Genomic DNA, 14,107 nt, shown 5'->3' on the forward strand with positions numbered 1-14,107 from the left:
CGAGATAATTAAGGTGTTCGTGTGCCGGATTTTTTTGCCCACAATATGAGTGCACTAGTGGGAATAAAGTCTATAACTGTAAAGGAAACAACCTGTGAACTATTGATACATGAGACCCACTGATTTTAATGGTGAATGCGCATAAATTATATTTGTTACATAGTCTTGTGTCTGCTGGATTCTCATTCAGCGGGGATAATTTATTAAGTTATTTGCACCACTCCAAACAGATTTAGTACTCATTACAGCAAATTTGGTGCAAATTATAGCTGACAAAAGTGATTGTCTGTAAAATAGCCTAAGATACCCCAAATTATTTAAGAAGCATGTACCTCTTAAATTTGGTACGTTTTAGCCAACGCTTTTGGGTTTAAGACTTAGGCCACGTTCACACGAACAACACAGTATCGCCGCGAGAAAATTACAGCAATATCGCATGGCTGGTACGTGCAATATCACTGCGGTTTCTCACGGTGATACCGCGACTATTACGGCACTATGACCCCCGAGCGCCAGGTGGGGTGCCCTGAACTTCCCGCACCCCACTGTCCCTGCCTACTTGCCTTGGCCCTGGCTAATCCCAGGCGGACAACTGGACGGCGGTCCCTGCACTGGCTAGGGACCTGGCGACTGACAGGAGAGACTAACTGATGGGGGGACAGAGTGCCGACAGAGAGGCAGATGGAAAAGACCAACAGAACAAACAAAGCTACAGGCAGGCTGAAGGAAACTGACTAGCAACCTAGGGCTAGCTGAGAGTAGCTGCAGACAGACTAGCTAGTAGCAGACAGAACCAAAACAGACTGAGTAAAAGGCACACTAGAAGGAGACTGACTAGCAACTAGTACTGACTGACTGACACAGGCAGAACTGACTAGTGGCTAACAGAACCAATAACTGGCAGTGAGCTCAGGTCACTGCCAGCCTTATAAATGAAAGACTCCGCCCCGGGGCAGAGAGTGGGAGGAGCCAGCTCCCCCACTACTGCACAAGAGGGATGGAGGAGTGCGGGCGGCGCCCTACGGGCAGACACGCCCACGCCGCCGCACACCCGCCGTTCCACGTTGCTGGTAGAGCCCCGACGTCAGGGCTCCAGGACGCCGGAGCCGACGCCGGGGTGGCGCACGCTGACCGCGGGACCCTGCGCTGCCCTGCATGGTAACATTACCCCCCCTCTGACGGGGGACCTCCGGGCCCCCGGAAACTCGACCAGGCTTATCTGGAAAACGGCGGTGAAAACGCCGTACCAACTCGGGAGCATGAACATCACGTACAGCCACCCAGGAATGATCCTCTGGTCCAAAACCCTTCCAGGCCACCAAATATTGTAGGGTTCCTCGACACAGGCGTGAATCCAGGATCTCCTGGACCTCGTATTCAACTTCATCATGGACCAGGGTGGGCAGCGGGGGACCGGAGGTGGGCATCACCGAAGGGACAAAAGGTTTCGATAAAGACTTATGGAACCCCATGCGAACCCTCCTTTTGGGATTTCCAGAGGTCCGGCACACCTTCTGTCCCACCCTGCACGGCTCAGATACAGACAGACTCTTCCCACTACGCAACTGCGTACGAGACCCCACCACTTCTAGATTCTTTTGCACTTCCTTCCGTCCCCCCTGCAACACATCGGTGGCGACATCCGCAGCAGGACAGGCAGACGGGGTAGGAAGGGAAGTCAGACCACGGGGACTGAGCGCGGTATTAACTGAGCAGAGAGGAAGGGGAGCAAGATGGCTATGGTAGGATGGTCCCCACTGGGTCAGCTCCCCAGTGGCCCAATCGAATTGGGGGTTGTGCAACGCCAGCCACGGCATCCCTAGTACCATGTCTACCGACATTTTCTCCATCACCAGGAATGATAGATCTTCCGAGTGGCGACCCCCCACCGTGAACTGTAACACTGGGGTCCTCCATTGTACCAAGCCCAAAGCAAGAGGGGTAGCATCAATGCTAGCAAAATGAATTGGCGTCTTCAGCGCCACAAATTCAGCCATCAGGGGCCTAACGAAACGCATGCTTATCAGGTTAGCGGCTGCTCCGGAATCAATAAACGCCTGCCCTGGGCGGGAGAAGTTCCGGAATCTAACCTGGCAGGGTACCAGAAGTCTAGGACGTACCTGTAGTCCTAGGCGATCCTCCCTGCAATCGCCTAGGACTTGGAGTCCTTCTGCCTATTCAGACTGTGGGCGCTGAGGCCTCAGGGGGCAGGTTATCACCCGATGTCCAGCTTTCCCGCAGTAGAGGCAGAGATGATGCAATAAACTAATCCAGCGTCGCTCCATGGGGTCCAGTGGGTCCATTTCCATAGGCTCGGGAACAGAGACTGGTACGGAAGAGGAGGGAACAGGACAAACGACCTCGCTGACTCTACGGACCTGTCTATCTTGCTTCCCAGCCCTGAGCCTCCTATCTGCCTTCACCGCTAGCTCCATAGCCTCCTTTAAGGATCCGGGAACGGGATGGGAAATCAATAGTTCTTTAACCGCGTCCGAGAGACCCTGCAGAAAAACGTCTTTCAGAGCGCTATCGTTCCATGCAGTATCACCAGCATAGCGTCTGAAATTGGAGCAATAATCCTCCACACAAAGCGACCCCTGATGCAACGCCAACAGCCGAGAAACCGCCAACCCCACTCGGTCCGGTTCATCGAAGATACCCCCGAGTTCCTGGAAAAAGGAGTCCACCGACTGCAGGCTGGGGGAACCCTCAGGAATGGAAAAAGCCCAGGTCTGGGCAGAGCCCCGCAGCAGGGATATTATAAGCCCAACCCTCTGGGCCTCCGACCCGGAAGAACGGGGACGCATCCGAAAAAACAACCGACACGCCTGTTGAAAAACAAAAAACTTGTTCCTCTCCCCAGAGAACACCTCGGGAAGAGGGCACTTGGGTTCAGGACTGGTTGAGGCGTCCTGCCCCTGAGACAATGCCCACTGCTCCTGGGCCACCATGCGAGCTGACAAATCCTGGATCACCGGCACCAGGCCTTGCAGCTGGTTTGTGAGGGAGCTGTTCGCCTCCATGGAAAAAAAAACAGTTTAAAGGGCCAGTTATTATGTTACGGCACTCTGACCACCGAGCGCCAGGTGGGGTTCCCTGAACTTCCTGCACCCCACTGTCCCGGCCTACTTGCCTCGGCCCTGGCTAATCCCAGGCGGACAACTAGATGGCAGTCCCTGCGCTGGCTAGGGACCTGGCGACTGACAGGAGAGACTAACTGATGGGGGGACAGAGTGCCGACAGAGAGGCAGATGGAAAAGACCAACAGAACAAACAAAGCTACAGGCAGGCTGAAGGAAACTGACTAGCAACCTAGGGCTAGCTGAGAGTAGCTGCAGACAGACTAGCTAGTAGCAGACAGAACCAAAACAGACTGAGTAAAAGGCACACTAGAAGGAGACTGACTAGCAACTAGTACTGACTGACTGACACAGGCAGAACTGACTAGTGGCTAACAGAACCAATAACTGGCAGTGAGCTCAGGTCACTGCCAGCCTTATAAATGAAAGACTCCGCCCCGGGGCAGAGAGTGGGAGGAGCCAGCTCCCCCACTACTGCACAAGAGGGATGGAGGAGTGCGGGCGGCGCCCTACGGGCAGACACGCCCACGCCGCCGCACACCCGCCGTTCCACGTTGCTGGTAGAGCCCCGACGTCAGGGCTCCAGGACGCCGGAGCCGACGCCGGGGTGGCGCACGCTGACCGCGGGACCCTGCGCTGCCCTGCATGGTAACATTACCCCCCCTCTGACGGGGGACCTCCGGGCCCCCGGAAACTCGACCAGGCTTATCTGGAAAACGGCGGTGAAAACGCCGTACCAACTCGGGAGCATGAACATCACGTACAGCCACCCAGGAATGATCCTCTGGTCCAAAACCCTTCCAGGCCACCAAATATTGTAGGGTTCCTCGACACAGGCGTGAATCCAGGATCTCCTGGACCTCGTATTCAACTTCATCATGGACCAGGGTGGGCAGCGGGGGACCGGAGGTGGGCATCACCGAAGGGACAAAAGGTTTCGATAAAGACTTATGGAACCCCATGCGAACCCTCCTTTTGGGATTTCCAGAGGTCCGGCACACCTTCTGTCCCACCCTGCACGGCTCAGATACAGACAGACTCTTCCCACTACGCAACTGCGTACGAGACCCCACCACTTCTAGATTCTTTTGCACTTCCTTCCGTCCCCCCTGCAACACATCGGTGGCGACATCCGCAGCAGGACAGGCAGACGGGGTAGGAAGGGAAGTCAGACCACGGGGACTGAGCGCAGTATTAACTGAGCAGAGAGGAAGGGGAGCAAGATGGCTATGGTAGGATGGTCCCCACTGGGTCAGCTCCCCAGTGGCCCAATCGAATTGGGGGTTGTGCAACGCCAGCCACGGCATCCCTAGTACCATGTCTACCGACATTTTCTCCATCACCAGGAATGATAGATCTTCCGAGTGGCGACCCCCCACCGTGAACTGTAACACTGGGGTCCTCCATTGTACCAAGCCCAAAGCAAGAGGGGTAGCATCAATGCTAGCAAAATGAATTGGCGTCTTCAGCGCCACAAATTCAGCCATCAGGGGCCTAACGAAACGCATGCTTATCAGGTTAGCGGCTGCTCCGGAATCAATAAACGCCTGCCCTGGGCGGGAGAAGTTCCGGAATCTAACCTGGCAGGGTACCAGAAGTCTAGGACGTACCTGTAGTCCTAGGCGATCCTCCCTGCAATCGCCTAGGACTTGGAGTCCTTCTGCCTATTCAGACTGTGGGCGCTGAGGCCTCAGGGGGCAGGTTATCACCCGATGTCCAGCTTTCCCGCAGTAGAGGCAGAGATGATGCAATAAACGAATCCAGCGTCGCTCCATGGGGTCCAGTGGGTCCATTTCCATAGGCTCGGGAACAGAGACTGGTACGGAAGAGGAGGGAACAGGACAAACGACCTCGCTGACTCTACGGACCTGTCTATCTTGCTTCCCAGCCCTGAGCCTCCTATCTGCCTTCACCGCTAGCTCCATAGCCTCCTTTAAGGATCCGGGAACGGGATGGGAAATCAATAGTTCTTTAACCGCGTCCGAGAGACCCTGCAGAAAAACGTCTTTCAGAGCGCTATCGTTCCATGCAGTATCACCAGCATAGCGTCTGAAATTGGAGCAATAATCCTCCACACAAAGCGACCCCTGATGCAACGCCAACAGCCGAGAAACCGCCAACCCCACTCGGTCCGGTTCATCGAAGATACCCCCGAGTTCCTGGAAAAAGGAGTCCACCGACTGCAGGCTGGGGGAACCCTCAGGAATGGAAAAAGCCCAGGTCTGGGCAGAGCCCCGCAGCAGGGATATTATAAGCCCAACCCTCTGGGCCTCCGACCCGGAAGAACGGGGACGCATCCGAAAAAACAACCGACACGCCTGTTGAAAAACAAAAAACTTGTTCCTCTCCCCAGAGAACACCTCGGGAAGAGGGCACTTGGGTTCAGGACTGGTTGAGGCGTCCTGCCCCTGAGACAATGCCCACTGCTCCTGGGCCACCATGCGAGCTGACAAATCCTGGATCACCGGCACCAGGCCTTGCAGCTGGTTTGTGAGGGAGCTGTTCGCCTCCATGGAAAAAAAAACAGTTTAAAGGGCCAGTTATTATGTTACGGCACTCTGACCACCGAGCGCCAGGTGGGGTTCCCTGAACTTCCTGCACCCCACTGTCCCGGCCTACTTGCCTCGGCCCTGGCTAATCCCAGGCGGACAACTAGATGGCAGTCCCTGCGCTGGCTAGGGACCTGGCGACTGACAGGAGAGACTAACTGATGGGGGGACAGAGTGCCGACAGAGAGGCAGATGGAAAAGACCAACAGAACAAACGAAGCTACAGGCAGGCTGAAGGAAACTGACTGGAAACCTAGGGCTAGCTGAGAGTAGCTGCAGAAAGACTAGCTAGTAGCAGACAGAATCAAAACAGACTGAGTAAAAGGCACACTAGAAGGAGACTGACTAGCAACTAGTACTGACTGACTGACACAGGCAGAACTGACTAGTGGCTAACAGAACCAATAACTGGCAGTGAGCTCAGGTCACTGCCAGCCTTATAAACGAAAGACTCCACCCCGGGGCGAAGAGTGGGAGGAGCCAGCTCCCCCACTACTGCACAAGAGGGATGGAGGAGTGCGGGCGGCGCCCTATGGGCAGACACGCCAACGCCGCCGCACACCCGCCATTCCACGTTGCCGGTAGAGCCCCGACGTCAGGGCTCCAGGATGCCGGAGCCGACGCCGGGGTGGCGCGCTGACCGCGGGACCCTGCGCTGCCCTGCATGGTAACAGCGACTTTGTAGCTCTAGAAATTGGCATGTGGTGCTATAAAGTCACGTGAGTTTGTAGCACCACATGTGATGATTTTTTTGGGGGGGGAAGAGGGTGGCTTGAAATATAAGCCCTACCCTGAAAGTAACACAGTAACATACCGTAGTATTTTAGGCCAAATGAAGACAATGTCCATCTATTTCAGCCTGTTTCAACATCCTTGTTGATCCAGAGGAAGGCAAAAAACCCCAAGAGGCAGAAGCCAATTAGCCCTTTGGGGGAAAAATTCCTTCCCGACTTCCTAATGGCAGTCAGACTAATCCCTGGATCAACCTCTAATAGTTCGTACCCGGATCAACAACCCACTTGGTGCCTAAAATTTATATCCTGTAATATCCTTCCGCTCTGGAAACACATCAAGTCCCCTCTTAAACTCCTCTATGGATTTTGCCATTACCACGTCCTCAGGCAGAGTTCTACAGTCTCACTGCTCTTACAGTAAAGAACCCTTTTCTGTGTTGGTGATGAAACCTGCTTTCTTCTAGACACAGTGGATGCCCTCTTGTTGCCGTCGCAGTCCTGGGTATAAACAGATTATGGGAGAGATCCTTGTATTGTCCCCTAATGTATTTATACATAGTTATTTGATCACCCCATAGCGTCTTTTTTCCAGAGTAAATAATCCCAATTTTGATAGCCTCTCTGGGTATTTCAGTCCCTTCATTCCATGTATTTATTTAGTTGCCCTTCTTTGAACCCCCTCAAGCACTGCAACATCCTTCCTGAGCACCGGTGTCCAGAACTGTGCGCAGTATTCCATGTGTGGCCTGACGAGTGCCTTATATAGTGGAAGAATAATGGTTTCATCTTTCGCCCCTATACCTCTTTTAATGCACCCCAAGGCTTTATTTGTTTTTGTAGCAGCTGACTGGCATTGGTTACTCCAGTTAAATCTATAATCCACTAGTACCCCCAGGTCTTTTTCCATCTCAGTTTTCCCTAGCAGTACCCCATTTAGTGTATATTGGTGACATCTGTTTCTCCTGTCCATGTGCATAACCTTACATTTATCGACATTGAACTCCATTTGCCATTTTTCTGCTCAAGCCCCCAGCTTATCTAGGTCCGTTTGTAGCCATACATTGTCGTCCGTTGTATTAATTGTCTTGTATAATTTTGTGTCATCTGCAAATATTGATGTTTTACTGTGCCGCCCCTTTATCAGGTCGTTGATAAATATATTGAACAAAATGGGGCCCAATACTGAACCCTATGACACCCCGCTAACGTCGGTGGCCCAATCAGAGTATGAACCATTTATTATCACCCTCTGCATTCTATCTCTGAGCCAATTCTTTACCCAGATACACACGTTTTCAGCCAATCCAAGCTGTCCCATTATATATATGAGCCTATTATGCTGCACGGTGTCAAATACTTTAGAGAAGTCCAGATATACGAGATCAATAGACTCTCCCAGGTCCAGCCTAGAACTTACTTCATCATAGAAGCTGATCAGATTGGTCTGACATGATCGACCCCTCATGAACCCATGCTCGTGAGGGGTTATTACGTTGTTCTCCTTGAGGTATTCTACAATGGTGTCTCTCAGAAACCCCTCCAATATTTTTCCAGTTACTGAAGTGAGACTTACCGGCCTGTAGTTACCAGGCTCTCTTTTGGACCCCTTTTTGTATATTGAAACTACATTGGCAATGCGCCAGTCCAGTGGTACTACCCCGGTCTTGATAGTATCCACAAATATTAGAAATAGCGGTCTAGCTATCACATCATTTAGTTCCCTTAAAACCCTTGGGTGTATTTCATCTGGGCCTGGCGATTTATCGATTTCAATCCTCTTTAACCATTTCCGCACTTCCTCCTGTGTTAAGTATGTAATATTTTGGGGGTTCATTTTATTTCCCTGCATCTCATGTGACATTTCCTTTTTGTTCGTGAATACGCTTGAAAAGAAACTATTTAATAGGTCTGCCTTCCCTCCATAATCTTCAATGATTTCTCCTGCATTATTTGTTAAAGGGCCTTTTACTTTTAATATAATTGAAGAATAGTTTCGGGTTGTTTTTGCTCTCTTTGGCGATCATTCTGTCTGCCTCCTCCTTAACAATTTTGATCTTTACTTTGCATACTTTGTTTTTTTCCCTGTATGATTTTAGTTCTTCTTCGCTGCCTTCTTGTCTTAATAGTTTAAACGCTTTCCTTTTTTTCATTTTTTGCCCCCCTTACTGTCTTATCGAGCCACAATGGTTTCCTTTTACTTGAAGTTCTTATTATTTCAAAGGGTATGAACTGCTCACATGAGGTGATTAGGATCTTTTTAAACTTATCCCATTTGTCGTCTGTACTGATATTTTTAAGGATGTTGTCCCAATTAATGTTACCGGTAGTAGTTCTGAGCTGATCAAATTACTAAAGTTTAGTTTATTTGTCGCTTCCTGATAAGGCTTCTTATTGAATGACAGCTGAAAGTTAATTATATTGTGGCCACTGTTGCCCAAGTTCCCCTCAACCTGTACCCCCGTTATGCAGTCCGGTTTGTTAGTTAATACGAAGTCCAGAGTGGCCCTCCGTCTAGTTGGCTCCCGCACAAGTTGGGTAAGGTAGTTATCTTTAATTGTTCTCAAGAACTTATCACCCCTGTGAGATGTGCAGGTCTTGTTATCCCATATGATATCCAGATAATTAAAGTCCCCATGATAATTACTTCATTGCGGATTGACACCTCTTCTATCTGCCTTATTAGTAAGGTTTCAGTTTCTTCTGTTGCTTTTGGTGGCCTATAGAAAACCCCTATCAGGATTTTTTTTTTCTCCCTGTATTTCTACCCATAGAGATTCCACATGTTCATCTTCTGCCCCTAAATCCTCCCGTAGCTTCAGCATTAAGTACGATTTAATGTACAGACATACCTCCCCCTTTCTGGTTTCCATGGTCTCTTCTGAAGAGATTGTAACCTTATAAATTTACCGCCCAATCGCACTTATCATCAAGCCATGTTTCCGTTATTCCAACTATATCGTAGTTTTCATCAGTCATTCTTGCTTCAATCTCACCCACTTTACCAATCAGACTTCTTGCATTCGTTGCCATACAATTTATACGGTTGTTTTTGTTCTTTAAATTCATTTTGCTACTAATGGTACTATTGGCTGATCTGTCAGTTCTAACTGTACGAACCCCACCCCCTGCTCGACCCCCATTCCCATTACTTAGACTCAGGTCGCTAGCTGCACTGACTACCCTCTTGTTTCTCTTTTTGCCCTCCCCCAGTCCCTAGTTTAAACAGTCCTCCAGCTTTCTAGCCATCTTCTCCCCCAGCACAGCTGCATCCTCCCCATTAAGATGCAGCCCGTCCCTAAAGGTAGAGCCTGTAGCCGACATCAAAATCAGCCCAGTAGGAGCCCAAAGCCCTCCTTCTTACTCCAACTCTGGAGCCACATGGTTACGTCCCTAAGGTCCTGTTGCCTTTCCAGTGTGGCTTTAGGTGCAGGCAGTATTTCCGAGAAAACTACCCTGGAGGTCCTCGCTCTAAGCTTGGACCCTGAGTCCCTGAAATCATTTTTGAGGGCCCTGCATTGACCTCTAATTTGTTCATTGGTGCCAACTGGCACCATGACCGCTTGATCCTCACCAGCCCCTCCCAGTAATCTTACAATCCGATCTGTGATGTGTCGAACTCGAGCGCCAGGAAGACAACACACCATTCGAGGATCCCAGTCTTTATCACAGATTACCCTATCTGTCCCCCTTATAATTAAGTCCACCACTAGGATCTGTCAAGCCTGCCCTGTGCACCCCGTCCCCATCTCCCTGGAGCAGGTATCCCCCTGGCATTTAGAGGGCATGTTGTGCTGCAGTGGTGCTGGCTCTGTAATGGCATCCCCCTCATCTGGCAACTTTGCAAACTTGTTTGGTTATGCCAGTTCAGGACTAGCCTCCCTGTTTCTCTACCCTCTACCCCTCCTCCTATCTGTCACGCAGCTAGCTGCCTGCTCTCCCTGCTCTTCTGTACTACCATCCTCCCCCGCCTCTACCCCAGCGAGCGCCTGGTCAGTAAGTCATAGCTGAAGAAAAAAAAAGTATACATCACCTAGAAGCGCTGTCCGTGGCTCCACTTCTCCTTGGGTCCCTGGCACTGGTCATCTTCTTCTCTTCTGGCCGGGGATTGAAAAATACCCTCCTCCTGGAAGCGCTAATCACAGCCAGCACTTGATGAATGGCTGTGATTGGTATATCAAGCGCTGGATGTGATTGGCTAAGCATCAGCCAATCACAGCCAGCACTTCCAGGAGGTGGGGATTTTTTAATCCCCTGCCAGAAGATAATGCAGAGAAACAGTGCCGGAACCCGAGGAGAAAATGCGGCCGGGCTGACAACGCTTCTAAGGTGATGTATACTGTTTTTTTTAATTCTTTTCCCTGTAGCTAGGGCTTAGATTAAAGCTTTGACAGTAGGATTTCCTACTGTAGAAGTTGCATCGCACTGCACGAAAATCGCGTTTTCATGCGCTGCGATGCAACAGAGAGGAAGGTTCCATCGACAAACATGGGCTACAAAACCTCACAAGTCGCGTGCATATCGCTGGACCTGTGAGGTTTTGTGTCAGGTTGTTGCATGCTACAAAACATTGCACGTGTGAAATAAGGAAAGCATGAGCTTCACATACATGCGATTTGTAGCATTGTAGCAATGCAACAAAATCACGCGACTTTGTCCCCCGTGTGAGCAATGCCTTAATGCCAGTCTTAATAAATTTCTCCCATTGTTCTTTTTCTGCAAGAGGCAACAGTATTCAGCCCAACGAGCCAATGCAGCTTAGTTCAATTGACAATACAAGTTATACGATATTCACAATACTTGGCCCTCATGCTTAGAGGTCTTCTAGAACATTTTGGAAGTTGTAATTGTACAACAGCTAGAGACCAAAAAGTTATAGTCCTTTACTCTAGCCTATAAGCCACTACCTGTAATACCACTGATATTATATAAAGTACATGTGACAAATTTTGTAACTTAAAAATTATAATAGTACGAAAACATTTTTAATTACAAATTTAGTTTAATTTACAAGCGAAACTAAAAAAAAAACAAAACATGTCTTGTTAAATTGACATGTTAGATTTCCCAAAACGCAAAATCAAAGGAGACCAGAAAAGATAAGTGAAGAGAAACTAGACATGACAGATAACACATTCAATTAATTAGCTACATTAATTTGCACGGAAATTATGAAATGGACAGGACGTTTAACAAACATTATTCTTTTTCATTTTTGTCAGGAGCTGCCAGAATAACTTTGACTGGTAGGAGTAAAACATCACATAGCACACAATAAGCTGCGGACGAGGCGTATGATATACAGTAACTCTCGCAGTTTTTTTTGTTTTCCTTTTGCCTTTTCGCATGTCAAGAGAAAATCAAAAGAGGAGGAGCACAGTCCCATTTCTTTATCTAGGAGAATAAGTCACAGTGGATATAAAAAATCCCTTAACAGAGCTTGGCTTTAATATTCCAGCTTTACTGCTAATTCTTTCAGAGAAAAGAACAGCCGTGAAATTACTGCTTTGCCCTCAAGATTTATTTTTTTGAAAATCAATATCCCATTTTGGCCTTCATTCATTCCAAGTTCTGCTCATTTACCAGGAGCCTCTAGAAAACACTTGAGAAAAAAAATTGATATTCTGCAACAATTTGTGTGACTTTTTCTTCGGAGGTCATCTCCATAGGGTGTAAGAAAAATGTTATTTAAGAGCAGCAAGTCCCTATGGACAACTTATCTTCCTTAGGACAAATTTAAAAAATTAATCAAAACATTTTGTGTTATTTACTCTATTGAAAATATTATTGGATTGTGCTTATTTACTGGATTTAGTAAACCTATTTTATGCTGCCTTCTACTATTATTTATATAAATTTATCATTTCTACATGCAGTAAACCACTAAAATGGAGTTTCTCTCGTTTAACAACTGTCCCTTTGCACTTGGACTTTCTACAGTCCATTTCGTAGGTTAAATGTCTGTCTTTACTATATAAGAGAATATATATATTTTTTAAATTATGAAATATTGTCTCACTATAATAGGCGATGTGTCATTAGGGAGTCGGGAAGGAATTTTTCCCCCAAAAGGGCTAATTGGCTCCTGCCTCTTGGGGTTTTTTGCCTTCCTCTGGATCAACAACATAGGAGGATAAACAGGCAGGACTAGATGGACATTGTCTTCATTCGGCCTTACATACTATGTTACTATGTCATTACAAACAACTCTTATATTATGAAAGCTGTAGTAAAATTTAGCTGATGGCTGCAGGTTCAGTTCCCCAAACCCATGCTAAACTTGTTATTTTGCCAGGAAAAGTTGCCATTGGCTATTCATTCCCCTTGGAATAGTATTACAGGGCAATGTAGCATTACATGCATCCTTTTGAAGAGGACCTATCATGTCTTCTGATCAACATTGCCGGCTGCATAACTTTGTAGTCACAGTCTTGCTGGCATGCTTGACAAAGACCTATTTTATGGTCGAAACGTAGCATTTTTCTGATATGGACAAATAAAGTTTTGAAGATTTTTTGCACCAATATATGCTGCCACAAGCTTTCTTTCTTTAGATGATTTTTGCTTGGAAATAACAGATCAGGTTCCTCTTTTTTGTGGCTGTTGCATTTCCAAGTCCCACCCTGGTTGGGTTGAATAGAGTACTGCTGGTAACCCTGCTTTTCCCTATCAGTCTTGCTGGTTCTATCACACCTCTTTTTTTCTTTGTACATTGCTCCTCCATTTTTCTATATTGACCTCCACTGGATTTGGCTCTTTGCACCTTAAATCTGTCAAATGGGCAGTGCACACTGTTAATGAATGACGTCAGTGGGTGGTCAAAACCGAACATCACCCATTGAAGTAGGAAAGACTGCCTACTTGACAGATTCAAAGCATCGGAAGCCAAATCTAACAGAGGTCAGTGCGTGGGAATGGGGGATGTACAAAAGAAAGAAAAGATGGGACAGAGTCAGCAGGGTGTAGCTGCAAAACTATGCGGCTGGCCCTGCTGATCAGAGAACACAACAGAGGACATGCTCATCCACAGGGAATGCTGCTTCTTGGTGACTCTGTCTTCAGGCTTATAGAGGGGTGATTTAAGAGACATGCTCCTTGCTTTGATGTGCATATGCAACAATAGGACAAAGGAAAAAGATTGTTGAAGTGAGACAGCCCCTTTAATGTGTTATCTAACCAAACTCACCAGACATAGCTGGTATACAGTACCTATTTTAGTAGTCTCCAGTCCTTAGCTTCAAAATGACATGCTATCTTTTTAAAAATATTTTAGCCAGTCTTAGATTAAAGCCCAACTGAGGAAGGAGTGAAAGAAGTAATGGGTACTTGAGCAATTTCGATGGGATCATCTATCATTTCCCTTCATGGGAAAATCAATATTATACAGTGCATTACTTATGCAGCGTATATCTTGCCACGTGGGGCTCCTGGGACCTGTAGTTTTGTTGGGTTTCCAGGAGCACACTGCAGGGAGGGTTGATTTGGCTGACTAATGGTGTAGAGTTCTATAGCCAGCCAATCACCATTGGTCTTGTGCACGTAAATACCAGCCCCTCTTACTAGAGGGTACTGGTCATTTATCCATTATCTAATTCCCTCTCAGTACGCGGTGTTTTGTGTCATGCATGCTGCTTGTTTCAGTTGTTTCCTCCACCTTCCCTGAAGATGGTCTGGACACCTAATCTTCCAGTCTGTTATGGAATGCCTAAATGATTTTCAGGAAGTAAGGCAGCATAGGATCTGGATG

The sequence above is a fragment of the Eleutherodactylus coqui genome, chromosome 6 (assembly GCF_035609145.1).
Source record: "Eleutherodactylus coqui strain aEleCoq1 chromosome 6, aEleCoq1.hap1, whole genome shotgun sequence".
In the NCBI taxonomy this organism is placed as follows: domain Eukaryota; kingdom Metazoa; phylum Chordata; class Amphibia; order Anura; family Eleutherodactylidae; genus Eleutherodactylus; species Eleutherodactylus coqui.